The 25361-nt window shown below is 44.3% G+C and overlaps 1 long non-coding RNA gene across 2 annotated transcripts in view; it reads right to left on the bottom strand.

The window, feature by feature from the left end:
- The window catches only part of LOC129386127 (uncharacterized), a 262611-nt gene extending 237584 nt beyond the window's left edge, over positions 1-25027 (bottom strand). For both annotated transcript variants that reach the window (XR_011893591.1, XR_011893592.1), the window contains exon 1: positions 24590-25027. This is a non-coding gene — a long non-coding RNA (uncharacterized lncRNA). The remainder of the gene's footprint in view (positions 1-24589) is intronic.
- Positions 25028-25361: the final 334 nt, after the last annotated feature.

Raw genomic sequence — 25361 nt, 5'->3', positions numbered from 1 at the left:
CACACTTTTCGTCGGGCTCACAGTTATGAAGGTTGGGTTAACGCCAGCGCGATCTTTGTTTGTTTTGCACTGAACACGAAGGAAGCGCATTCTATATGGTAGGGATGAGTGTGCAATGTAAGCGTTGCATCAGGGAAGTTTTAAGGCTCAGAAATTATTTTAGCGTACCGGTTTAGCTTTGAGATGCTTTGAACGCCAGGGGGCTTTCTGCGCAAGTGTGGTGTAGCATAGCTAGCTCAAGCGCAGCAGACATCTCGTTACGGTAGTATGCGGTGACGACTAAGTAGAAACAATTTCGTAAAACATTATAAAATAAGGAATTGCTTCTTTCGTTACCTGCAACCACCAATGGTTGTCGATGAATCAGATGCTGCTTCACGCTTTCGTCTTCATTCTTTTTCAACTAAAACTGTAGTACTGTCAAGGCCTGAAAGAGAAAATGGCACAGAAGCGTGACAGACACCGTATTGTTGCGATAATTATAGACGCAGCAATGGAATCTCCAACAAAAGCTACTGCGTTTACATGTATACCCATATGTGCTCGTGGACAATATTTTGGCGGCGTATTTTACAGCCACATACAAAAATAACTAATAAATAAAAAGGAGCGTACTTATGTGCCTTTAGCACCAGATGCCGCCTCAATTCTGTCTCTTTCTGAAAGCTGCTGTTTTCGTGTCGAAGCTCCGATCTACAACTTCCCATCAGGGCAGCTCGTAATGACCGTGGTAAGGTTTCCCAGGTCAGGGTCGTTCCCAGCCGATGCCATGCATTGCACATTCTGATGGGAGCAGCTGCAGACCATTATAGATCCCTTAGTAACAAATGTCTAGCCTTACCGGCTTCCACTGACTCCGCTGCTGCTTCCCCTTTCCATGAGGACTCTCCTCTCCTTCATCAATCCTTCCAACAATAAGTGCTAAGGACTTATGTTTGCCGCTTAAACCGAGCGACTGCATTAACCTCTGATTGCGTTTTGCAGGATCATTCAATGTCTGCGATCCGAGGAGACCCAAACTTCTTCCTTTATTTACTGAGCAAAGGTGATCGCAAGAAAATGTAGTGCTTAAAGAAGCGAGATGAAGGCATGCAAGCGCCAAAGAAACTAGAACCGAATTCACAAAGCTTGTCGTTCGTGAGAGTCCTTATATACACAGCTTTAGGATTAGCTGGAACTTGCTCTTTTTAACAATTTTAGCGTAAAAGGTTTTTGTTATTATACGGGCACTAGAACTTCATTTACTTCTGCAGATGCATAATCTTTGCATCGTCGTCTCTCATTCTTGCCCCCCTTTTTTTTTTATTGAAGTGAATGTTAGGAGAGGTTGGCGCCTTTATGTGGTGGCACCGGCTACTCCTTGTCACTTGGCAGACGAAACAAATTTGCGCAAAAAGGGAGATAGCGACACTAAATATAACACTCAGTAGAACACCGAATCAGTAAAAAATATACAGTCCAACAGTACACGAGTCGCAAAGTTCTGTGCATGAGTTCAGTCCACGTACGCATATATGAAGTCCGATGTTTTGAACAGCCAAAACACACAACAACACTTGTAATACACTCCAAGTACAGGACAGAATTATACGTATTGCATAAAAGTTGCGATCACCACATAAACCAACTATGCACCACGAACAACGTTTATGTAACTCATTTAGCGTATTCGGATCATCCAATACTTAATATTTTCCCAAAATGTTGGTCTCCTCTAAAAACTTTTTCAGAGCAAGAAGCGCTCTTTTTTGAAGGCCCGCAGTTGGCCATGGGCCAAGTATCTTTTTTAGAGTGAATGGTCTTCTGTCTAATATAAACAAATTAGCTTGCAGTACCGCTCTTTGTGTATCGTATTTCGAGCACTCGAGAAGAAGATGATGCACATCTTCGTCTGGATGGCCACAAGAACACTGCGGACTAGAGACACGTTTTATTCTGTACAAGAAGTGTCTCGTAAATGCAGTACCAAGACGCAGCCGGTGTACCAAAGTTTCAAATTTTCTGTTGTCTCTTAGAGTTTCCGGCATTGATAAGTTTATATATGGGTCTATTGAGTATAACTCCGAGTTCTTAGTTTGCTGGTCAAACCAGGTAGTTTTGCTGAGACGACCAAGAAATCTGTCTCAGGATCAGACGGACTTCACTACGCAATAGGGGAAGATTGGTTGTCTCTGCGTTATTGTGCGCTCGATTCGCAGCTGCGTCCGCTGCAGTATTACCAGGAATATTGCAGTGCCCAGGAATCCACTGAAATGCAATTACGTGGTTCATTGCGCTTGCTTTTGTAAGTTCTTTGAGCGTCTCATACAATATCGAAGTGTTCAAAGAATTTTTCTTATTGCTCTGTAGTAATGTGAGAGCGGCTTGCGAATCACTAAAGATAACCCATTTTTGCGAATGTTTTTCTAAAGTTATGAAACGCAAAGCACACAGGATTGCAAATAGTTCTGCCATGGTGGAAGATGTCTCCCGGGATAATTTAAATGTTTGCTCTAGCGCTAAATGTGGAATGACGAATGCTGAAGTCGAGGGATTTTTATGACACGAACCATCTGTATAAACGTGGATGTACTGGGGATATAATGAGTAAATTTGGTAGAGTGCCAGTTGCTGTGCGGCTACTATGAACATGTCTCTCTTAGATATAATCCCGTCAACCGATAACTCTATTTTAGGGTATGTTAACATCCAGGGAGGGTAACTAACATCCACTTTGCATAATTCAAATCTTGGTAATAATGTTTTATGTTCTCGAACAACATCGTGAATTTTGCTTTTGTTTCTTTCGGTGAGCGCAAGGTTTAATGGATGCTTCTCGTGTTGGGTTAAGATGCGATAAATATGTCGGCATGTTTCAACCGTTCGTATGACTGGAAATGGGGGGTGACGAGCTTCAGCAATTACTAAAGAGCTCGAGGTAGCCTGCGGAACCCCAAGACACAATCGCAGCCCCCTTGCTAGTAAACGTTGAAGACGTTCCTCAGAAGTTAGCGATATACCATGGAGAATAGGTGCCGTGCAAGTAATTTTTTGTTTTATGAGTGCGTTATGAACTTGTAGTAGCGAAGAGACTGATCCCCCCCACGTTGTGCCTGCGAGTCGCCGAAGTACGTTTATTACTGCATTGGTCTGTTTTTCAATTGCGCGGATGTGTGAAGCCCATGTAAGTTGGCGGTCAAGAATAACTCCAAGAAATTTATGCTCTTTCACAAGCATCAAAGCTTGCCCGTTAAGCCTAAGTTGGAAATTAATCAACTGTCGTCTAGTGAAAGGAAGTACGGCTGTCTTTGCGTATGAAAGACTCATGCCTCTTTCTTTTAAAAAGGTGTCGATGCTATCAAGGCCCTCTTGCAGCGTTGTTTGAATGTCTTGTATATTAGAACCAGAGGCCCATATGCAGATGTCATCTGCGTACAGAGAATACCATAGACCAGACGGGAGCTTTTGTGGCAAGGCTGCCATGACGCAATTGAATAAAAACGGACTAAGAACACTGCCCTGCGGAACGCCCTGCGTGATGCTGTGATAATTACTTTCTCCTTCTATTGTTTCCATAAATATTTTTCTATCTTTCAAGAAGTTTGACACCCATCGCAGCGTTCGACCGTGTAGGCCAAGCTCTAACATACCAGCAAGGACGTGTATGTGACTTACAGTGTCGAATGCTCTTTGAATGTCTAAGAATACTGCTGCTGTCACATTTCCGCAGCTTCGTTCATGTTCGACGTATGTGGCAATATCTAATACTGCATCCATTGTACAACGATTTTGTCGAAAACCGGTCATGTGGTCGGAAAACACATGTGTGTGTTCACACCACCATTGCAGTCTACAAGTCGTTTCTATATCCAGCATGAAATGTAACTTCTCTACTTGTTTAATCTCTCACATGAGCTAGCGGTCATACCGGTTAGGTTACGCTAGACACATACGTTAACCTTTCTGTCTTTCATTCTCATATTTTTCATTCACCTACGTAAAAAGAGAAATTACGTAGACATGCTGTTTAAATAGACACCAACAGAAAATGGCGAGCATAAAAGCATCACCTCAGTCGAAGCAGGGAATAATTTTTCTACCCGCCGTGGTTGCTCAGTGGCTATGGTGTTGGGCTGCTGAGCACGAGGTCGCAGAATCGAATCCCTGCCACGGAGGCCGCATTTCGATGGAGGGGAAATGCGAAAACACCCGTGTACACCAGTGCACGTTGAAGAACCCCAGGTGGTCAAAATTTCCGGAGTCCTCCACTACGGCGTGCCTCATAATCAGAAAGTGGTTTTGGCACGTAAAACATCATAATTTAATTTTCTAAATAATTTGTCTAATTTTTCCATCGCGAGTTCCGGACTTTAGCTCATTTACAAAACAAAAAGCGAAACTTCATATGCTCGTTGCTCACCATGTAGTGCAAATATTGGTCCTACTCGGTGGTCTTTTGGCCTGCAGTTCAAACCGGTCAATAGTATAGATAGTTTGCATTGACGTTATCGTGGCTGCCATTTTGGGGTACTAGCTCGTCAAAAATCTACGTGTATAAGAAACGTTACACCGCAACAAGCGCCTCTTGTACAGAGCGACAAATAGATAACAGTGAAAATCTGATGGAAAACTGTCACCGTCGAAAATCAAGATAACGCACGAGCGACAACATGGGGCACTATAGTTTCATCGCGGCCCCCATGTTTCGGTATACCGGCAAGTGTGAGAAGCCGAGTCCGTGGCGTCACGCGAAACTTCCGTAGCTTCTTCGATACGTTAGACACGTGGCCCTGCAGAAATTGTGCTTTGCAAGCACGTGCATCATTTTTAATGTGCACACAGTAAAAGCATTGATGAATGTGCACCACGGCGAAAACTTGAAATACCCTTTTCCCCACCAGCGACGAGACATTGTTGCCAGTAGTACGCGTCATTTTTCTCGTAGCGTCATTCCGCGGCGAAGTATTTACAAACTACATAAACATACACGACTACAACCCTCGTATATGCGCGCCATTACGGCGCCGTACGCGGTGCCACATATGCAGCACACGTTATTGCGCCTGCTCTTACGCACTTCCATTCAAAGTTCCAATTCATCGTTTCTCAAATGGCCACCCTCAAAGAGAGGCAGGAATCGACCCATCACATCCACCCGCTTTCGCTGTTGACAAAGAGGCCCGGTGTAACACGTCTCCCGCAACGCGCCGACGTGGATAGAACGGTTGGGTGTCGAGCCGCGAGTTTCCATTGTGAGATATTCACTGCATAGCTTTCACGGCATTAGATAAATTAGTTTGGCTGGTCCTGCGTACGCTCACGCTTCTTTCAATTTTTCTTCAATCCACGAGCATTCAGGGCGCGTGAATCAACCACCCGTAAGTACCATTGAGGCGAATTCCTGCGGACATAGAAGAAGTGCATTTTGTTGAAAACGCCCGCCAAGAAACGACCTTTTTTTTTTCAAGCATAATAGCAGTTCGCGCTGTTACAGATTTCTAATCTATGTGAAGCTCTGTGTAACTGCTTCCAGTGAGGGATTTCGTGAACGTTTCACGTTCTCATGCTTGGCCGGAATAAAAAAATATATCTGCGTGTAAGAGCAAAAGACATATTCGAGTGTCGTGGAATAGCACCTTTGCATATGCCTGAAATATAAATTTAACATTTCACATATAGAACGAATCCGTCTGGTGACCTATATCGTTTTTGACAGCAAGTGTACACACGCCTTTCTTGGAAACATCCAAACCTGCGCAGGCATTCCCGCGTGCATTCAAACAGGCATAGTCGGCATCAGAAGTTCATGCACCGCGGGAACTGAAAAGAACATTCAATTTTCGCGAAATTTGTAATCCCAGCCAGTAAAACCGTAGAACACCAAGATGTTCGCATTATGCAAGCACAGGCTGAAAATTGGAATTGAAGACGGCGTGCCTATGCTGCACAAATGTTGAGCTTTTTCGTAGATTTCATGCTCCGCAAACTTTTGACACTGACTGGACACACACACACACACACACACACACACACACACACACACACACACGCACACGCACACGCACACACGCACACACGCACACACGCACACACACGCACACACGCACACACGCACACACGCACACACACACACACACACACACACACAGATAGAGAGAGAGTGCCTCGAGCGGCCAGTCACGCGGCAATTTTTCGTGTATTTGCGGGCTTCTTTCATGCTTCGAAAAACACTCATTTAGCATGAATTGAGCAACAGAAAGCTGTATCGGCAATTTTTCATGTTGCTCCATAATTTTCTCATTGAAACATCTCTTTGAATTATAATATTTGAGAAGTTGATTAGGTAGTTGGGACTAATTATGTGACTAGGCCGAATGCAAAAATATAATCTCAGTATCTCTAATTGACGGCAAATGGCATTACCTTGGTTCTGTCGAGCTACGTGGCATTTGCGTAATGTTTAAGTTTGGCTCGAGTTGCGTGGGACACCCGGCATTTGTTCGTTATCAGCCTATTTAATGCTGTCCAGATAGGTCAACGCTCGACGTCGTACCGACCTCAAAGGCAGAAAAAAGTGTTCGATAGTCTCATGTGTTATTGTTTTTTTACTTATAACTCATTTTTGCTTCGATATGCTGTAATAAAGTGACATTTTCTTGATAAAATTAACGTCTCTTTTCTCCAATTGTGTCTTCTTACAATGTACACCCGGCAGCAAAATGAGCCGGGGCACGCGAGCGACGGCCGAATCAGATAAAACTGCATTGCCGCGCCATCTGACGTCAAGCGTCTGGTGTCGAGACATCACAATGCGCGTGCGCGTCCTTTTTCGCTTGCAGCCATGCCCTTTTACTCGCTCGCCGCCTATGTCCACGGTTCAATATAAAAATTATTATACGTGTGACACACGAATTCTCTTGAGGGGCAACATTTTGACACTAATTTCTGAGCCGCTGTGATATATATCTCACTGAACAGAGTACAGCCTACAGTTGCGAAATAGCCGTGGGAATCTTGGCTTTCTATTATTCTAACAGACACCTGCCTACTTAAAAGCTGCTTGTGCTGACATACAGGTGTTAAAAAAAGGGGGCAAGTTATATACATTTCAGAAAGAAACAGGAACTTAAATGGTATCTAAAGAGGTTAGCCTAGCAGCCGCATTGGCATGGTGAGGTTTGAAACAAAATGAGTGAGAAAAAAGGCACGCGAGCACACGCACGCAAACACGCGCAAACAGACACATAGACACACACACACGCGACGAAATGTGTAAGCATGTAATTTCAGTAGCTAACTGGTCTTGCAGGCGTGCTAAGCTCAGCCATTACAGAGCTGCCCGCGGATCATTGAACATCACCCGCTCTCTAGCTGGCGACCGCAAAATACAAGTCAGGCCTGCGAGCAATGCAATAGGAATAGTGACTGAGCTTTGTTGAGATTTTGTTCCTGGTAGCTGGTTTTCCGACACCTATGACTGATAATGTAGACATGACCGATCTGTCGCTGTAGATATGACAGCGAGCACTGCAGGTGTTGTGGACGTGCTCCGGTAGAAAATATGTTTGTACGTGTTGCTGCTGATTTTAGGTAGAGTAATGGAAATTTACCAGGCAGAGCACTTCCAGGGTAGAACCGAAGAGAGGGGACCTCGTTGGTATTGTTTAGGAAGCATACCTCGCATGTCTGAAGTAAAAACAGCATCAAGTAGATGGTCATGTTCACTGGCCACGTATGCCTCACTCGGGCGCGAGGAATCTCCTGCATCTAAGGAATTGGTAGAGACAACCGCCTGTTCTCCGTCAGATGGGGTGCGCACGCACTCGATCTAGTCTTGGGGAAACCAAAACATCTTCTAAGCACTTTGTATTTCACGCCTTGCAAAAATATTATGCAATCTTGAGAGAGGCATTGAAGAGCAGGGAGCAAATACTGAAGAAGGCAGTACATAAGTGACGGAGAGAGTCAACAGCGCATCCACTTGAGCTGTTGGTAAGCGACCGGAAAGTATTGTCGGCGAAAGCGAGGTTTTTGAAACTCTCTACACGCTCCTTGGTGCCACATATCTCGAGAGAGATTACAGAAATTGCTGTCTGCAATCTTGCACGTACTATTTATCTGCTGCACCTAGTACATCATATGCATACGTCATCTGCGTACAAGGGGATGTCTATTGACGCCGGTATGTACTTTTTATTATCAATGCGGCCGATGATAAACAGCCTTGGACTTCAAACGCCGTCTTGCGGGGCGCCACGAGATACGACATGTGAAACTGTGACTCACCTATACGTCGACATTGTGGGGTACAGCATGCTGTTTTTTGTCTTCAACTCATAATCTTTAACTCATACTTGCTGCCTTCCTGACTCAACAAGTATTGTTTACCCAGCGGCTGCGTGAAATTTAGAAACTTAGAAACATTCTTGCTGCATAAGTTTTCTGGTTTTTTAAGAAAAGTGAGCAGACTTAAAGCAATTTCTACGACGCTGAAATGGTTTACTGCAAATGCGGGAAGCTCCCACAGGTGACGTCATTCTCAAGTAAAACTTCTTTGCGATGTACACAACGTTGTGCTTATCCGCTACGGTATTGAACGTTGTGGCCTCCCAAATACACGCGAAGCCGTCACCGCTATCGGACTCTTTGTAGCGCCCAATATCTTGCAAAGATTACCAAGTTCGAATGTTGCGCAATAACCCACTGGTTAGCGTGTCCGGTTCGCAAAAGTCACAAGTGCGCATTGTCCCATCAATTTTCTGATGAAGAAAGGCGCTGCTTGAGCCATTGTGTTGGGAAACAGAGGTAACTGTGCTGCGAAACAACTCTTACGCCACTGGCGTAACACTTTCAGTATCATGTCTCAGGATTAAGCATTTGGAAACAGACAGCAAACGAGATGTGGGATCCGACTGTGAATTTGGGAATAGGGCCTTATGTTTTCTTTTCTTTTTTTTTTGTAAACCGAAGCTCATTCATATGTGCGTGAGACCCATAACAAACAGAAATATATTGGTCCGGACGGGATATCAAATGCATATCTATCTAGCGATCATATTTAATGCCTCGCTAACACAAAAACGGGCCCCAAATGGTTGGCTAGTAGCAAAAGTGATTCGGGTTCACAAGTCCGGTGAAAGGCAAAATATTGGAAACTATCTGCCAATTTCGCTGACGTGTTTATGCTGCAAACTACTCGAACACATAGTTTCAAGGTCAACGTTCGCCTATCTTGAAGACAAGTAGGTATTTTTTTCTCCAACCAGCGCGGATTACGACGGCAGCTCTCGCTTGTCAGATAGTTGGTACAAACAATTCACAATTTTTCAGCTTCCTTGAATAATAAAATACAGGTCGACGCAATATTTTTAGTTTTCGCGAAGGCTTTCGATCGAGTTGTGCATAGCGAATTAATTAATAAACTGATGGAAATGAATAAAAATTATGAAGTTATGTGGATCCGCTGACACCTAACAGCTCGGGCAAAATACGTTGAAATAAATGGTAACATATCTAACCAAGTAAAAATAACCTCACGGGTTCCACAAGGATCCGTTTTAGGACCGCTTCTTTTTCTAGTTTACATAAATGATGTTGCTTCATCCCATAAGTAACGACCTAACCGTCTGGTTATTTGCAGACGACTGTTCAGTATATAGTGAAATCAATAACGAAAACAAGTAGGCGTCACTTAGCTAAGCTCTTAAAGCTGTAAAAGTATTGGCCGCAAGATGGAAAATAATTTACGAATCTAAACCAGTCATACTCAGAGTTATGAACATAACAAAACATGTTATTGAGTGCAATTATGAAAATAATTCAAAGATTGTAACTGAGGCTGAAATGATAAAATACCTGGGCTTAACAGTTTCTAAAGGCTAAAGTTGGAAAACACACGTACACAGAATTTGTGCAGCTGCAGAAAAAAGTGTTATGGTTCCTTCGCCGCAAATTAAAGCTATTAACCACACCCGTTAACCTACTTGCATATATCACTTATAACTACGTGAGATGGCCAGTGTCATATGAGATCCATTTCAATCAGGATTAATAAATGGCATTGAGAAAATACAGGGGAAATCCACACGGTTCATTGTTTCCTGGCACTATCGTACTGACTGTTTCTGAAATGCTTCAGTTGCTTGATTTGCCTACATTGGCTCAACGCCGGAAATTGGCCAGACGTAAATTTATTTTCTTGTTATCAAAAGGCCATTTCAGTATTGAAACCAAACCCTATCCTGCTTCCAGGCAGGCAAAAAACGTCAAGTCAAGCAATCATGCCATGTTCTCAATGCAAAAAGTATATGTGGACATGTACGCTTATTCATTTTTTCCAAGAACGAATAAAGAATGGAAGAGTTTGCCGGTGTCTGTTTTGCAATCGAGTAGCGTTGAAGGCTTTGAGGAACGCGTTAAAAACCCTTTATGAAATTGAATCTTAGGGGCATCGTGCAAACGATGTGAGACTGTTCTAGAATACATCTTCAAGTATTTCTTTTACACTGCTTGCGATACCACTGTCACAACGTTGCAAACATGTATTCCTGAGCCAAAGTATTGTATTTCGTATTTGGTTATTTGTTTTGGTGGTTATTGCATTGTATTTCCAACATTCATTGCTTCATGTCCTATTTACGTTTTGTAATGTGTTTACATTTTTTCCGCTATGCGCAAACTTGCTGTACCAACCATGGTTCCTTAAGGCCAAAACGCCCAACAGAATTTGAAAATTATATAAAGCAAAAAATATAAAAAATAAACCCATACTTTGGAAAAGTGACGTCTCAAGAGTGAGACGTCGCACGCTTAATTTTGTTTGCTATGTCATTACCGTGAAACGCTGATTGATTGCTATGGTTGCGCTAGAGAAATTAAAGGGCCCTAAGAAAGTCCCATAAAATTTGAACTAAATTGCCTATTTTGAACTTTCAAGACACTGTCCGAAACTTTCCATCGAACTTTCGATATGCCTTTGCTGCAAAAGAGCGCCACCTCACGGGTCTGAAAGTATAAACTTGTGTATTAATACCTTATTTTACCACGTGCGTGAGTGCCTGGGTGTTTGTGGTAGTGTGTTCTTTCTTGTGTTTTTTCTTTTGCCAAAAAGTAAAGTGGTAGTCAAAAAGTAAGCATGTTGCTGTTGCGCTATTTGGCAGCGCACAAAGGACGTGAGAAAAAGATGACGTAATAGCTGAGCCGTCTTTCTGCTGGCTGAACTTTTCTCTGCACCGCGCATTAGTACTTCGTATGCATTCTTCAGGCGAAAGCCTTAAGCGGCTCATACCCACTATGGCCTTGAAAAATATGCGTCGTCCGGTCCAATGGTAGAAAAACTATCACCAGCAGCAATGACTCATACGCCTCTAAGCAAGCAAAAAATAAATTGGCTCATCCCTCTCGTAATGCAGAGGCTACAAACTCTCTAAGTGTAGCGTACAGTACACACATTCATTGGAATCACGCATACCACGCACAGAAAGGCACGCCTAGTCGAGTGGTAAAAAAACAAAAAAACACGTGACCTACTCAATGGTTCATACTCCCGTAAGCAAGCGAAAAATGCGATGGTTCATACCACCGTAACGCTGAGGCTATAAGCGCTCAGCAAAGTGAAGGGAACAGTGAATACATTCATTGAAATCACTCATAGACAGTGCAGCATACTGATGTTTCCTGTTGAGAGGATGCAATGTAAAGTGGAAGAGAAACGTCGTTGACGCGAGTATGACCACGCGATGCGAGTGCGCGAAGCCGCAGCTAAGCGTCGAAGACGAGCCGAAGAAACCGAACTGCGAAAGCAGCAACGCGACGATGCCAGACGGCGCGTTACCAATCGTGCAGCAGGCTTTCGCCTTGACGTGTTACAGGAGTGTCACATGCTACTTAACTTTTAAAAGTATAGCCTGGAGACTATGTGTGTTCCTGCCTCGGAATATTGTGGGCATAACATACTAACTTAGCCATGGTTGCAACCTCGTTGTGCTACTGTACGCGAGGTGATGGCATAGATTCGCGGCCACTCAGCCTTCAATTATGTGAAGTCGATTAATTAAGTAGTGGGGTTTAACGCTAGGGAGCTGCGCAGTAGGCTGTGAGGTGCGCGGTTTTGGAGGGCGCCGGCTTAGCCGTTTCCAGCTGCGATCTATACCGTGCACTCAAAGGAAATTACATGACCGTGTTGGCAATTTAGTCCCATTGGAAAGCGGCCGGAAATCGCAGCCGCGACCTCGAACTCCGCAGCGCTATGTCATGGACCGAGCCACCGCAGCATCTTTTTATGGTATCGAATGCGAAATTCTTCGTGTGCCACTAATTCTGGCCATGTTAAAAACTGCAAGTGACGGCAAAGTTAAACAGGTGTCTCTCAGCATCTGGGGCATGTTGAATGTACACCTATCCACCCATGAAAGAAAATAATTATTATTCATAATAAGTTAGTTCGTACGCCGCTGAGACTTAGCGCAATTCGGGCACTTTCACTGCAATACTTTTGCTAGCCTAGCGGTTCTTCAATGTTTCAAATAACCTTCTGCAGAGAGACGAGCGAAATCTTTTCCCACAACGGTTTATCACACGTTTTTCACCTCAAAACGTAGCTTCATATTGGATTGACGCCGAAGAACGTGTGCTTTGTTAGACAGCACAGCATCATATCGTACTAGAAAAGCCATCGTCACGGCTACTGCATTCCCGATCGTTGAGAAATAACAGCCGCACGTGTGATCCCTCTACAAATCACCTGTCTCACTTAGTGCCGGACAGCGTGTATGTCTTCACCTCCGAGCTTTGAATCATGACAGTTCTCAGACTTGACAGCGTACTATGGTTCTATATCGCTTTTTTTTTTATTCCGAGAGAGCACCCGCTTCTTAGATCCACTCAGTGTCACGGCATCATGCCCTGATTTCCAAGGCTTCTCTTTCTGCTCACTGCAAATGGAAGGAGGCATCTTGGGACTGTTTTTGTTTCTATTCTTACTTCTCTAAAGTCTCTGACAGTGCGTGAGATCGTGACCTGTGTAGAAATACCGAGACGTCAGACACGTTCCAGGAACGAGTGAGTTGTGTAGCCATTGTTTGTTTTATGAAGCTGTGAACTGTGTACATTCAGCGATAAACTGACCTCGTAAATGTCAGCTTTTCCGTCTGTTCTCTAAATGATTCAGGCATATTGAAAAATAAGAGCCGCAGGCGTGCTCCCAGTACAAACCGCCCACCTCAGTCAGTGCCTGAGAGCGTGTATATCTTCATCTTAAATATATCAAAGTGAACGTATTGCTTGTTTTCTGCTGCTGTATGAAAAAACCTTCTAGAAACTGTCAATGTTTCAGTCGGTTTTCTAAATGATGCACTTTCTCTGACAGTTTGCCGGCAAGCCATGGCGTTGTGTAAAACCCAAGCTCAGCACCTTTCTTCTCTTTGCCTGTCAGAAAACGTACGAGTTTGTGTTTAGGTTTGAGAATGAAAGAACTCTGTTTATGTTGCAGAGTTGCAGAAAAGTATCAAAATAAATATTGCAAGCGGAGCAGTCGTACAACTTCAAGGTTAGTGGAGGAAACAGCTAAGTGACAGAACAAAAAAAGAAGTCTTGTCTTTTTTCAGATGATTCTGCAACACGAAAAGAGACCTGCCTCGAACAATGTTAGGAGGTGCAATACTTTTCGTTCTTTCACCTTTCGCCAACAAATTTTAAGCTATTGCCCCCCTATATTTGATTTAGATTCCCTAAATACTTTTCGGGGAGCATGTTAGGTAAAGCACTATGAATTCCGGTCTTTCTGGTTCCTGTCATTACACCTAGGAAAATACAATAAAGTTTTTTTTTTTGTTATATGCTTAGCCCATCTTTACCAGAACCAAAATTTATATTGCGCGAAAGCTAAACGGTCCTCTGAATGAGATACAGTTCTCTTAATGGCTCGCTAACCGTTATGAACAACGATAGTGGTGATTTCGGTGGTGGTTCATTGTACACACAAGTGGATTTAGCTCAGCCATCGAGGTCCTCAAGTGAAGATGGACTCTTGCTGAGGCCGTGAGCTATTTATCACACATAAAGCAAATAAGTTCAAATCCAATCTGTTAGAAAGCCATAGAACTAATGACGCCGTCGGTTGCTGTGCACATTTAATGGTGGGTTCTCCCTTGGAGCGATGCATGCAGCGCTTCTGTAGAAACCGAAGTGACGTCCTATAGCTAAAGGACGTGGATAAATAGACACATAGGCAACTGATCGAGCCAGCGACTGGTTTATTCGCGAGAGCGCGCGCTGCCAGGAGCCTGAATATGGCGCGGAAGCGCGTCAAAGCGGAGCTGGAGCAATAGGAGGGCAAGAGGACTCCTCTCCGCAGACGTTAAGGCAGTACAAATGCGTGTCTACTTCCTCGAACACCGAGGGGTGTCCAGGCAACGCGTTTTCTCACTGATGGCCTTAGCACCGCGATTAAAGTAGAAGCAGAAGTGTGAGGTAGTGATGATGAGACCACACTGTCCGATGTTGACATGGGTTTGACGGGATCGAGCGCAGCGATTTCATCCCGTCCGGGTCACCACAAATGCGGTGGGGGTCCTAAAGGCAACCACGGCCACATTTATTAGAAGAGGCGAGGATTTGCGAAGTGGCAGAGGCTGCGGCCAGCTCAGGCGATAGTCGAGCGTCCAGTGGCGACGGTCGTTCGCGTGACTGTCTTCATCAACAGCGTGGCTTGTGGCGATGCCTGCTTATATCGGGCGTACAATTATTGTGTTGCTGAAAACTATAAAGAAAAAAGTGAATAACAAAACAAAGACAGGAACAGTACATCCATTGTCGAAAATACGGTCGCAACGGAAGCCACGAAAAAAAAAAGTAAAGCTAAGACTGCAGCTACCCGTCATGCTTTGAGAGAGAGAGAGAAAGAAAAAAAGACATCGCCAACAAGAAAAACAGAAAGGCGTCGGGTTCGCTACACAACGCTGCGGGAGGGGCATAATAGAATAGAAAGATGGGAAAGAGAGGAAAACAAGGCGTGGTGTATGTGTAAGCATGCGCGGACAGCACTACACAGTAATACTATCTACCTGTTCTGCACCCCTTTGAGCAATTCACGAAACTTCATCTAAATAAAAACAAATGAACGATTCTTGAGTACAGGCAAACGACAAATAACGCCGCCGGATAACTTCACAGGTCGCTGTATGTATCGTCCTCTGCTTTTTTTTTATTTCCGTGTATCGCTGCCTTCCTGTCAACCGGAAATAATACCGCAAGCAAAGGCGCCATAAAATTCAACAAGAAACCTTGATTCTTCCTTCCGATTTGCTATTGATCTAATTTAGACTCTTCTTTAATAGAAAAAATAAAACAAAGAGCTTTAGTCACCCTATAGTAGTGACTGCGCCTACTTTTCAATGTATTGTAAGAATAATGAGAAATATTATATCCCCTTTTCTCACTTTCAATATAAGCGTATAGTCTGGATATCTCGGCGCTTTAATGCCGCGATGTGTTGCGTTTAGGTTTCACAAAGTTGTAAGTGTTATCTCTCTGCCTTATAGGTATGCAAAATTTGGCGTAAAATTGTAAAGGCCAGCGTGCCAGCCAACAAAGCGTCCCAGCTTACTTACAGTGAGGCTGCCGTCCGTGGCAGTCACCTGCATGTCGATATAATCATCCCTGCTGAGGCATACAGGCGATCAGCTACAACTAACGCCAAGGCTTCTGTATTATTTTCGACCGCTGCACACGAATATTCGCTTCCACTTTTGTGTCATACAACATATTGACTAATAAAGTATTAATCAGTGTCCTTAACACAAGCAACAAGAGATGCCCCAAATGCCAATGTAATGACGTATTGAAAAGAAGTCCATAATTACGCAGAAAACCAGCTGCTCCAGATCTGTGCTGCTTGAGTAAGCTACGGACATACGAATACGAACACTTTCAAATGAACGGTAAGAATAAAGTTACCTAAGGTATATGAAAACCATAATTGAAAGGGACATAATTTTTGATGGTCACGGCCTTTGACAGCCCATTCCTTGTTTTATATTTGTTTATTACTATTCCTTTGCGAGCACTATCGCATTTTATTGTATTGCGCTTGTTCACACCCTTGCAAGGCATTTTTAATTCCATTTCTTGTTTTCTTTTTCTTCGGTGAACGTGATTTCTTGACTGCCTTATACCAATGGCGGGTCGCCCTGCGCCCCGTCATCTATTTTCCGTAATAATGTGCCTTTTCACTCTAAGTCTTCAACGAAGAAAGAGCGCCCCCGACGTACGAGACGACCAGAAAGGCGTGTTTCGCAATGACGCCTCAACCGCCAGAGCTCCTTACGCGCTGCCCTGCGTCCTGTCAGTGCTTTTTACTACTCGCACTCAAGCCTGTTCTCCTCTTTGAAGAATACTTTTTGCAACATTCATTACAGCGGTCTTGTCCGCGTGTTCGTGTAATGTCGTAAGAATATTTTAGAGCACAGCAAGACCCACAAAGAAGTGAAATGTACATGGACGCTGAAGAGCAGCCAAAAGCAACATGATTAATCCATCCAATAAAGAACTGTTCGTTAAAGTTAACCAAGGATATTTTTTCTGTTATTTCTTTCGTATGAACAGTGAATGTAGTTGCTGCAATAACGCGAGCAGCAAAGCCATTAGAGTAAAGCTGTGATTTCGCATTTTTGTGTGGGAAACGATATTGCAACAAAAAGCCTTCGCGTTGAGTTACACTGGCTTATACATCGTCATTTGCAGACGCACCGCACGTACTTAGCCCGCCAATTTAAAGTCATGACTTTCGGGCCTCAGCAAGATTTTAAAATTGGATTATTGTCTTGAAGAAATGAACTGATGCCGCAGTTGCGCTTGTTTAGGGTTCTTCTCGAATGGCGCGTTTTGCAGATGACGGTGTCTCCAGGGTTACTCGATCCCTGGCGGTTCGTGTTGCAGCCCTATCATGCATGCTTTGTCGCCAATTAAGAATAAAGTAATCAACATACTGTCACCCCTAGTCCCATTCGTCGTGTCGTCTGAATGTAGGCTTTACATGCGGGGGGAGGGGGGGGGGGGGGGTATAAAAGCACGGTGCACAAGCATTTTGAATTCCGACCTAGTCTGCATGTGGCCGCTGCTACCGGCAATCAGACCCGCGACTTCGCAACAGATTGTCATTGTCCTTCAACCACCCCGGCGTGTGGTAATACACATATTTATGTGTCGTATAATTTGGTGACGAAAATGGACTCCCGAGGAGCAGCGTGAATACGAGGAGTGGCAAAGGGAAATAGAAACGACAATATCACCAGCGGCGGCGTTCTATCAAAATTATGATTACTCCCAATATATTAAATTACCATTACCGCCATTACTCTAAAGCAATGAAGCATTGCATGCCCCCCTCAACAGCTGTAATGATTGTTATCATTAGCTTCGCTGGAGATCCACTTTCACAGGGCCTTGATGAGGAGCCAATTTCTTAAGGTGTTTTTTTTTTAGTATCAGTGACACTGAAGTGAAAGCAAACAAAATGGCTTGACGAGGTCGGCGCCCCCTGTTACACGGCAAGCAGAATATACATATCGAGATAATACGACGTATGAAACAAATTTAGACAGTGACAGTGATAAGAACTTTATTAGAGTGTCCTCAGGAACTTGTTTGGGGGGAACCGAAGGCTTCCCAATCAAGTCAGGTGTGAAAAAAATACAACTTGTGCATATTTCTAAAAGTTAATACACTAAATGAACAATTACACAGTGATAGATTCCTGTTCTGTCAAAGCACAAATTAACTAGAAACATACTTTATAATACAAAATAAAGAAAGTAGTAATAAAAAACTATGCAATCATATTAAAGCTAAGGATACACCATGCCATGTCGCACGGAAACTAAGTGGTACAATATATCTAGCAAACACGAACACGCAAACAAAGAAGAGGAGGACGACACAGTCCCACGTTTTGAACACATCATACTGTGATAGTCAGACTTTGCTAACAGCGATAGCTCAAGCACGTCATTACTCGCGTTAAATACCTTTGTAAGACTACGGGGGAAAATAGGAATTAGCGGTTCAACTGTTTGTACAGAGCATAGGCGCCGAGTACAGGGGGACGGCTCAGAGGCCCGAGCCCCCTCCGAAGTTTTCAAAGCCCCCTCCCCCCCGGCGATGTCGAAGCCAACCCCTCTCTAAAAGTGTCATTACCAGATTTCTGTTACCCACATCACTTGAGGTTTCTTTTGAGTTGCCTCTACCTTTTCCCTTAAAATTTTATTGTGGTGGTCAATTGTAGCAACAGGCGGGTTTAGCCTGGCGATCAAGGCCGGCAATGGCTCCGCCCCAGCGCTTCTTACAATATCACTGCGATGTTTCACCGCATGTCCACCAGACCAGTCTCTCTCAAGAATGCGACAAGGAGACGAAGTTTCTTTGCGCGCTCTAACTGGTCCTTGGGGGAACCCAAGGTGTTGCAGGCGCCTATGCGGAATTTCCTGTTGTTGCAGATTTTCCAGGGGAGCGTACCTTTCATTTTGGAATTTCGGGCACGACCAGAGAAAGTGTTCAATGTCTCCTGTCTCATCGCATGCCCTGCAGTTATGAGAACTTATACGCGCCGTCTTAAATAACCATGCTGGTGTACTAGCAGATCCTGTCCTTATCTATATAGAAGTGGGGCTTCCTCTCGACGAAATCTCTTTGTTACGCAAGGCTTATGTGGTGGAACTCAAAGTGGCACAAAGTGATTTCGAATGCCAGATTTCTTGACTTGATTAATTTTTGAGCCCTTGACTTTGGTAGTATAATAGAGCGCTGCGTATCCAAGAGCATCAACTTTTTCGTTGCCAGCAATACCAATGTGGGAATGAATTGATTGAAACTTTACTGTGAAGCCTTTGTTGCAGAGTTCTTTTCCGAGGGCTAGTGATTTAGAAGGGAACTTTATGGAGGGTAGACAGCGGTGAGTTGTTGCAACGTGGCTTTTGAGTCCGCAAGAAGGACCACATTCTGTGGATGAAACACCTTTAGTTTGCGCACAGCAGGAGCTCTTACCACGCTTTCCACAACTGTCGACGAAACTATACAGTCCAGACGGCCAAACCGCTCATATCTCAGAGAAAGAAATAGAATGCAGCTGCGTAGCGGTCTTCGTCTACTTTGACGGAGCCATCTGTGCACAATTGGAGGTGATTCGGATGAGTCGTGTTCAAATGTTCGAAAACTAGTGACTTGACTACTGCAAATGGAACGCAGCTCTTTGACTGCAATCGTAGTACACTTAAGGTGCATGTGATATTTTCGAATGACCAGGGTGAGTCTGCCTTTTCCCTCTGTCTCTAGCAGCGCAATCCTAAGAGTCGAAGCATGTTCATTGCTGCACAAAAATGGGAGGGCGGCCCGTCACCTACACCTGTTTGACATCTGATCTGATTTGATGTCACCCTCAGATAGTCAACTCGAGCGCTTAGAAGCGATACGCAGAAAAGGTCTTGGACTGCACCTGTGAGGCCCTCAGCCCGCATCGAACAAAAAAGTGCTCTACGAAGCACAGTCACGCTCTCTGTGACTTCGGGCTTCCCACACTCATGACCCAGCGACTACGTTCGAGTGAGACTTCGCCCGGCAAAGCCCTCATAAAAATTTGAGTCAGGCTAAATGCTTACTGCATCATTGTTGGCGCCCATCTGCATGGCTTTTAATTCATGCTTTCAGTTTATTTGTGCAAATCCTGAGAATAGGAGAACACGTGCATTAGAAACATCAGCAGCGACTACCTCATTCGTATTTCCTTTAATTTCAATTTTTTCTCATTTCCACTGTGAACACCATGCACAGACAATATTTAGTATAATATAATATATTATATTATATAATATATTACATTGTATCATATATTATTATAATATATTTAATATATACAGAGGACCACGTCTATTCTACATGCTTCATTTCACGCAGGATAGACTTGATGGATCAGGTGTGCGATCTTGTACCCGTTCCAAAATAGAACGGAGGTGGTCCGTTCTACCGAGACGCACACGATTGGTCAATTTGAACCGTGACGAAAGTCATGACGTCAATTTTGACATGATATCTGCTGTCAATCATTCCGTGTCGTCTGCTATCGGACGAACGCAACGGAACAGAGCGCCTATTTTGTGACGTAAAGAACGGACCGCCTCCGTTCGATCTTGGAACGCGTACAAGATCGCGTACCAGATGTCCTTATCCTGCGATCAGTAATACAATATGCGTCGTACTTGGGCAAGATGGTTAATACTTCTTTTCAGGTCTTCTTTGTGTTTGTTTTATTTCCACTACAATGTCTTCCCCAAAGTCCAATACGTAGGCCATATAGAACGTTGCATCAACGCTCACCTGTGTGAACTTGCGAATACGTCAGCAGCTATACTGAATTTGGTTGGTCAATGGATTGCGCTGAAAGCGCGCCTTGTTATGAGGTTCCGACTGATCGCATCAGAATCGACTACGCGTTGACTACGCAGGGATGGTTTTCCCTTAGCTCTCCAGGCCTTTCATAGCTCTTATCTGATTGTGTCACGCACCGCCAGGCTCGTTCAGCAGGTCACAGAATCGAAGCCCTGCGTGCGGCACTGCCATTGCGGCGGACTGAAGCGGCGGCTACATGAAGGTTTATTTTCGCTTTGTAATGCTGTGGAATGTTTGCCCTGTTCGTCCTCCTTTGACTTCTACTAAAGATTTTTCGCCTACCCTTCCTTCACGGTGCGTGGCCAATAGCCCAATAGCATAATCTTTTTCTTTCTTTTTTTCCCACGTGTCTTTATGTCCCATTATTCTTTCCTGAACAAAGCACTCTCTCTCGTTTTTCACAAATCTTAGTCGTTACTGCGAACGCGGCATTACGCTGTTGCGTTCTCGTCTTGCATAGATGCACCTTCGTCTTTTTTTTTTATTTAGAATTCTTTTTTCACACACGCATGCGCCCATGCACTCTTTAGCTCTTTGACGATAGTGAGAAGTCGCCGCGAAGCTTGAGTATCACGTCGTTGGTGCTCTTGCTCGCAAACCCACAGCTCTAACTCACGTAGTCAATGCGGAAGCCAAGCATTCCTGTCGCTTTACAACAGTTCACGAAATCAAATGAAAAAGAGTTGTTCGCGCATTTCGAATCGCATTGCCTTTGGATGAAGCGGTGCCGTTGCTATTTTATTGCTCACGGGCATTTTTTGAAGAAAACCCAGTGCCAATGTCGGTGTGCACAACTTCTTTTTCTTTTTTTTCTAAATGCATGCGAACCCAGTTAGACGCTTTTCAGCGGTGATATTGGGCATCTTTCCGGTGAATTAAAATGGGAAATAGCCGAAGCAAGGGATAAAGCAGTATAAAATTCACAAGCATCGCAACGGGATCCTTTGCAGTTGAAAGGGAATTCGTGTATTGAGAGCTTTCGGAAAACAAGCTGTCCGCCTGGCAAACCTAGTAATACAAGTACGATATCGAGTATGATTGAACTATATTGCCCAAAAGGTAGTATTTTAAAGATGTATCTGTAAAATGAAGGATGCGTCTCACAATAGTGACTCCGGAAATTTCGTGCGCCCCTGGCCTTCAGAAATAATGAGAACCAGGAAACATAGGTTAATTTTTAAACGTTCACAATTAATGTTTCGCTAACTGCAGATAGCTTTTACCACTTTTCGCATTGCGAAAGTATATCAGTCTTAGCCAAGGCGTTGAAGTCCCACTGCTGTAATTTTTTTTTAAACCGCGGATAAACTTTGTATAACCCTTATAAAACAAAACAAACGCGCATTAGAGTTTTTTTTTTTTGTTATCACGAATAGCTTGGTATGTCACCCAATGCAGCCGCGACATGACGCAGCGTTGTTTAGAGGGCACTTAGGAATCCGCCAGGGGAGTCTAACCTGGGTGCACGTTCCACCGCCGAACTGTGCAACGTTTCCTACTGCTGTGTTAAAGGGGAGCACAAAATAAGCGGCACATTCATCTGAATTCCATGGCTAACCACACAATATTATACATATGCTCCGTCGTCTATCCTTCCCGTTGTCATCACATTCCGATCCGCGCAATGATAGGTCCATCACGCGTGGTTCACTGTACCACATGCCCCAGCTGACGGGTCCGCGGCACCATAGCCCTACAGTCTCCCGCGCAACAGCTCGCCGCTTCACGGCGGCTCTCAAGTGTGGTGTGGTGCAGGCGAGGTGCCGCCGTGGTGCATCTGCACTTGCTTGCCAGATGGCGCAGCCGAGGTGCATGGCGCCATGCAGATGATGCTCGCAAGGGTGATCCTCGCCGACACAGCGACGGCCTTCAGTCGAAGTCGAAACGGTCGTTAACCTCTTCGACAAGCCTAGCAAATGGGCCACCAGAAGTGGAACGTATCCCTTGTGCGCCCTTCTTTTCAAGCAAATGGCCCTATTTACCATTATTTTCGACAAGGTTTAAACCCAGCCGAAACAGTGCCTGGCAAACCGAATTTCGTCGCGGGAACTGCTGTAGCGGTGTTCTTTTTTTCTTTTTTGCCTCTTGTCGGATTTGCTTGATTAACCGCGCTGTGAGGCCGATCAAGTGACGCCATTCATGGCACAGCGCCATCAAATTGTTTTAGAACTTCATTTAAAGCCCAAAAAGCTCCCGTTGAACTGAGAAAGTGGCGGCTATGCGATTAGATAAAACAGGTAACACGATTTGCACACCAGCGCTTGATTCAAAATCGCGAACAACGCGCTTTTGAAACGCCAGTCTTTCAGCAAGAATCAGTGTTTGAGCATTAATACGCGCATGAAATGCGGTTTGGGGGCGGGGGAGTGGGGGGTGGGGACAGCACTTAGATAAGTTCCGTGTGAGCTTTAGAAATAAATATTGGAAAGTGACCGCTGTTACCAAGAATATTTTTTTCACTTGGTTTGCACGCAGCATAACGTCATAGAGGAGTTAAGTATAAGTATGCAAGCCCATTTCACAGAAACACTGCAACAGTGACTTATGAAATGTGTTGTCCATCATCCGTCTTTCATAGTCTTCACCTTGTTCACTGTTCAACTTCACACCTTTAAGAACGCTTTCGCGAATTGGCTTTGCCTCAGGACAGATCCAATGTAGATGGTGGGCATCCGCTGCAAGTGCAGCAGCAAAGCACTTCGGACACTGGGGAATGTCTTTGTATGGTTGACCCAAAGCACAAGCACAAATAATTGTACCAGAGTTTATGACCTGTAGTTTTCAATTGGTTATGAACAGATCTACAAGAGTGCTCTATGTATTAGCGAACCTTGTTGGTGTGACTAATATTGTTACATGAATAGATGTTCAGAAGAGCCATAAACTGCCGCGTTGTATTATTCTCATGTAAAGTTCTAATATTAAAGTCACCACTTAATAAGATCAAGTTGTATCAGTTCGCGTTCTCAAACTCAAAAAATGATTCTAATATCGATAAAATTTCTTAAATTTCACTACCGGGGGAGGGGGTAGGTGAGCAATAGCACATGAAAAAACCTGAGCACGAGACTCAACGCTGAGCACTTCCTAATTGGGAGTTAAAAACGAAAATCTGAAAGCAGTTCAGAGTCCAACGCATTTCATATTAGCAAAAAGACAGCAACTCAGCGTTTTCCAGAAGATTTCACGTAATACGACTTGTACGTAGGAAGAGTGTAAGCTTCAAGCTCTAAACAAACCACGTCTCAGAGAACATAAGTGCATTAAAAGCCCTTGAACCTCGCCAAAAAATGGTGAAGGTCCTCAGACTTGTTACGGCCTGATTTAAGGTTGAATTGTACAGATTAAGCAGCGTTGACCATTTTCGCAAGAAAGCTGCACTGCTCCGTTAAGCTTATCGTTCATGTAAGAAGGGATTTCATAAAACGAAGAATAAAGCAAGATACATGCGGTTACATTACCTGCCGCAGTCATCGCTCAGAGAATCAATGTCCGACAAACTCCGGACTGCTATCACTCGGTCATGCTCCGTACGAGGAAAAAAAGCTTTTCCGTTTGCGTGCCAAGCGAAAACCGTTGTTCACTGTCCAGCCTTTGATATGGTACAGAAGATTGCGACGTTTTTTGGCCATGTTTTCAACAATTCGGACATTATATTTAGGAACTCGCTGGTCTTAGCGCTTGCTTAGCCACATGTCGCGAGTAGACCGCCTTATAAGGCGCACGATAATTCCAGGTGTTTTCTCAATCCTCGACGGGAGCCGAAGTACGGCGTCAACATTATTTAGAGCCAGCTGTGGAATACTCGACGAACTGGCCCGGTCAGTTAAGTTAAAAAGCAGGTTTTCGTCCTTTATTAATCGAATGCTGTGAACCTCCAAGTTCAGATTTTTGCTGCACCACTCAAGATTATCAACAGTTGTTTTTAGATCAAGTGTTTCATTTTCCCCGGTTTCCTCGAGCTCAGTCACTCGGGGTTTTTCTCAATTTTTCTTTTTAATTCAGGATTCAATTTTCTTGCGTCACTTGTCGGCTAACGAATTTCGTCATACTTTTCCGGCATTAAATCGACTGACACTTTAACCTCTTTCACCTGCAACGGCAAATCAGCAAGCGCGTCAAGCCTGCGATTTATGTCTGCCATAAATGAAGTGGTACCAGTAGTCACGCTCACCTTTTCGCTGGTCTCTGACTTCGTTGTGCGGCACGCCGTGCATGGCCACGATCGGTGCCCTTTCTGGCCTTTAAATGCAGTCTCTGAGCAGCCACAACGTTCGCCTAAATGGTAGGCGTTTTCGCATTCCCAGCACTTCATAGCACGTCCATCGTCTCGAAGTTGCTTATCGAAGATTCCGCACGTCTCTGTCATAGTGGTAACTTTTGAACACTGGCACAGAAACAACGCGAAAGCAGACAGATTCCGAACTGACAAAACGGAGCACGTAACACGTAACACGGCAGCAGCGGCGGTGGGCAGAAGATTCCATAGTTAAAAGCAACAACGGGGGCTTTACCGACCTGGAAAGACGTAAATCAGAAGATAAGGCTGGCGTCCGTCAACCACCGCCGCTGCCTCACGTGTTTTACGCCGTGAATGCCTTTGCTCAATCTGAGAGGCGCCAAAGAACAGGGTTTTCAGCAGAATATGGAATGTCCGTCACGTTAAGCGGACAAACAAGTTGAAGCTGTGGGCAGCCGGTTGCCGTTTCTTCTAGAATCTTGGAATGACGTAAATCAGAAGCTAAGGCTGGCGTCCATCAAACAGCGCCGCCGCCGCACGTGTTCATTTTGTCGTCATGCGTTCCGTCAAGTGTTCAAGCGCCAATGATTGAGCTTCCACAACAGGTGTAGAACGCTTTATACGGATCTGAGCAATGGTCAGCTGGCATTACAGGTTGTCAAATGTCCATGGTGGCCCATTCAGTGGCTTCGCTTGAAAAATTCCA

Source organism: Dermacentor andersoni, chromosome 4 (assembly GCF_023375885.2).
Source record: "Dermacentor andersoni chromosome 4, qqDerAnde1_hic_scaffold, whole genome shotgun sequence".
NCBI classification, from domain to species: Eukaryota; Metazoa; Arthropoda; class Arachnida; order Ixodida; family Ixodidae; genus Dermacentor; species Dermacentor andersoni.
The sequence above is the reverse complement of the archived record's forward strand: the minus strand, read 5'-3'. Positions and strand labels throughout refer to the sequence as shown.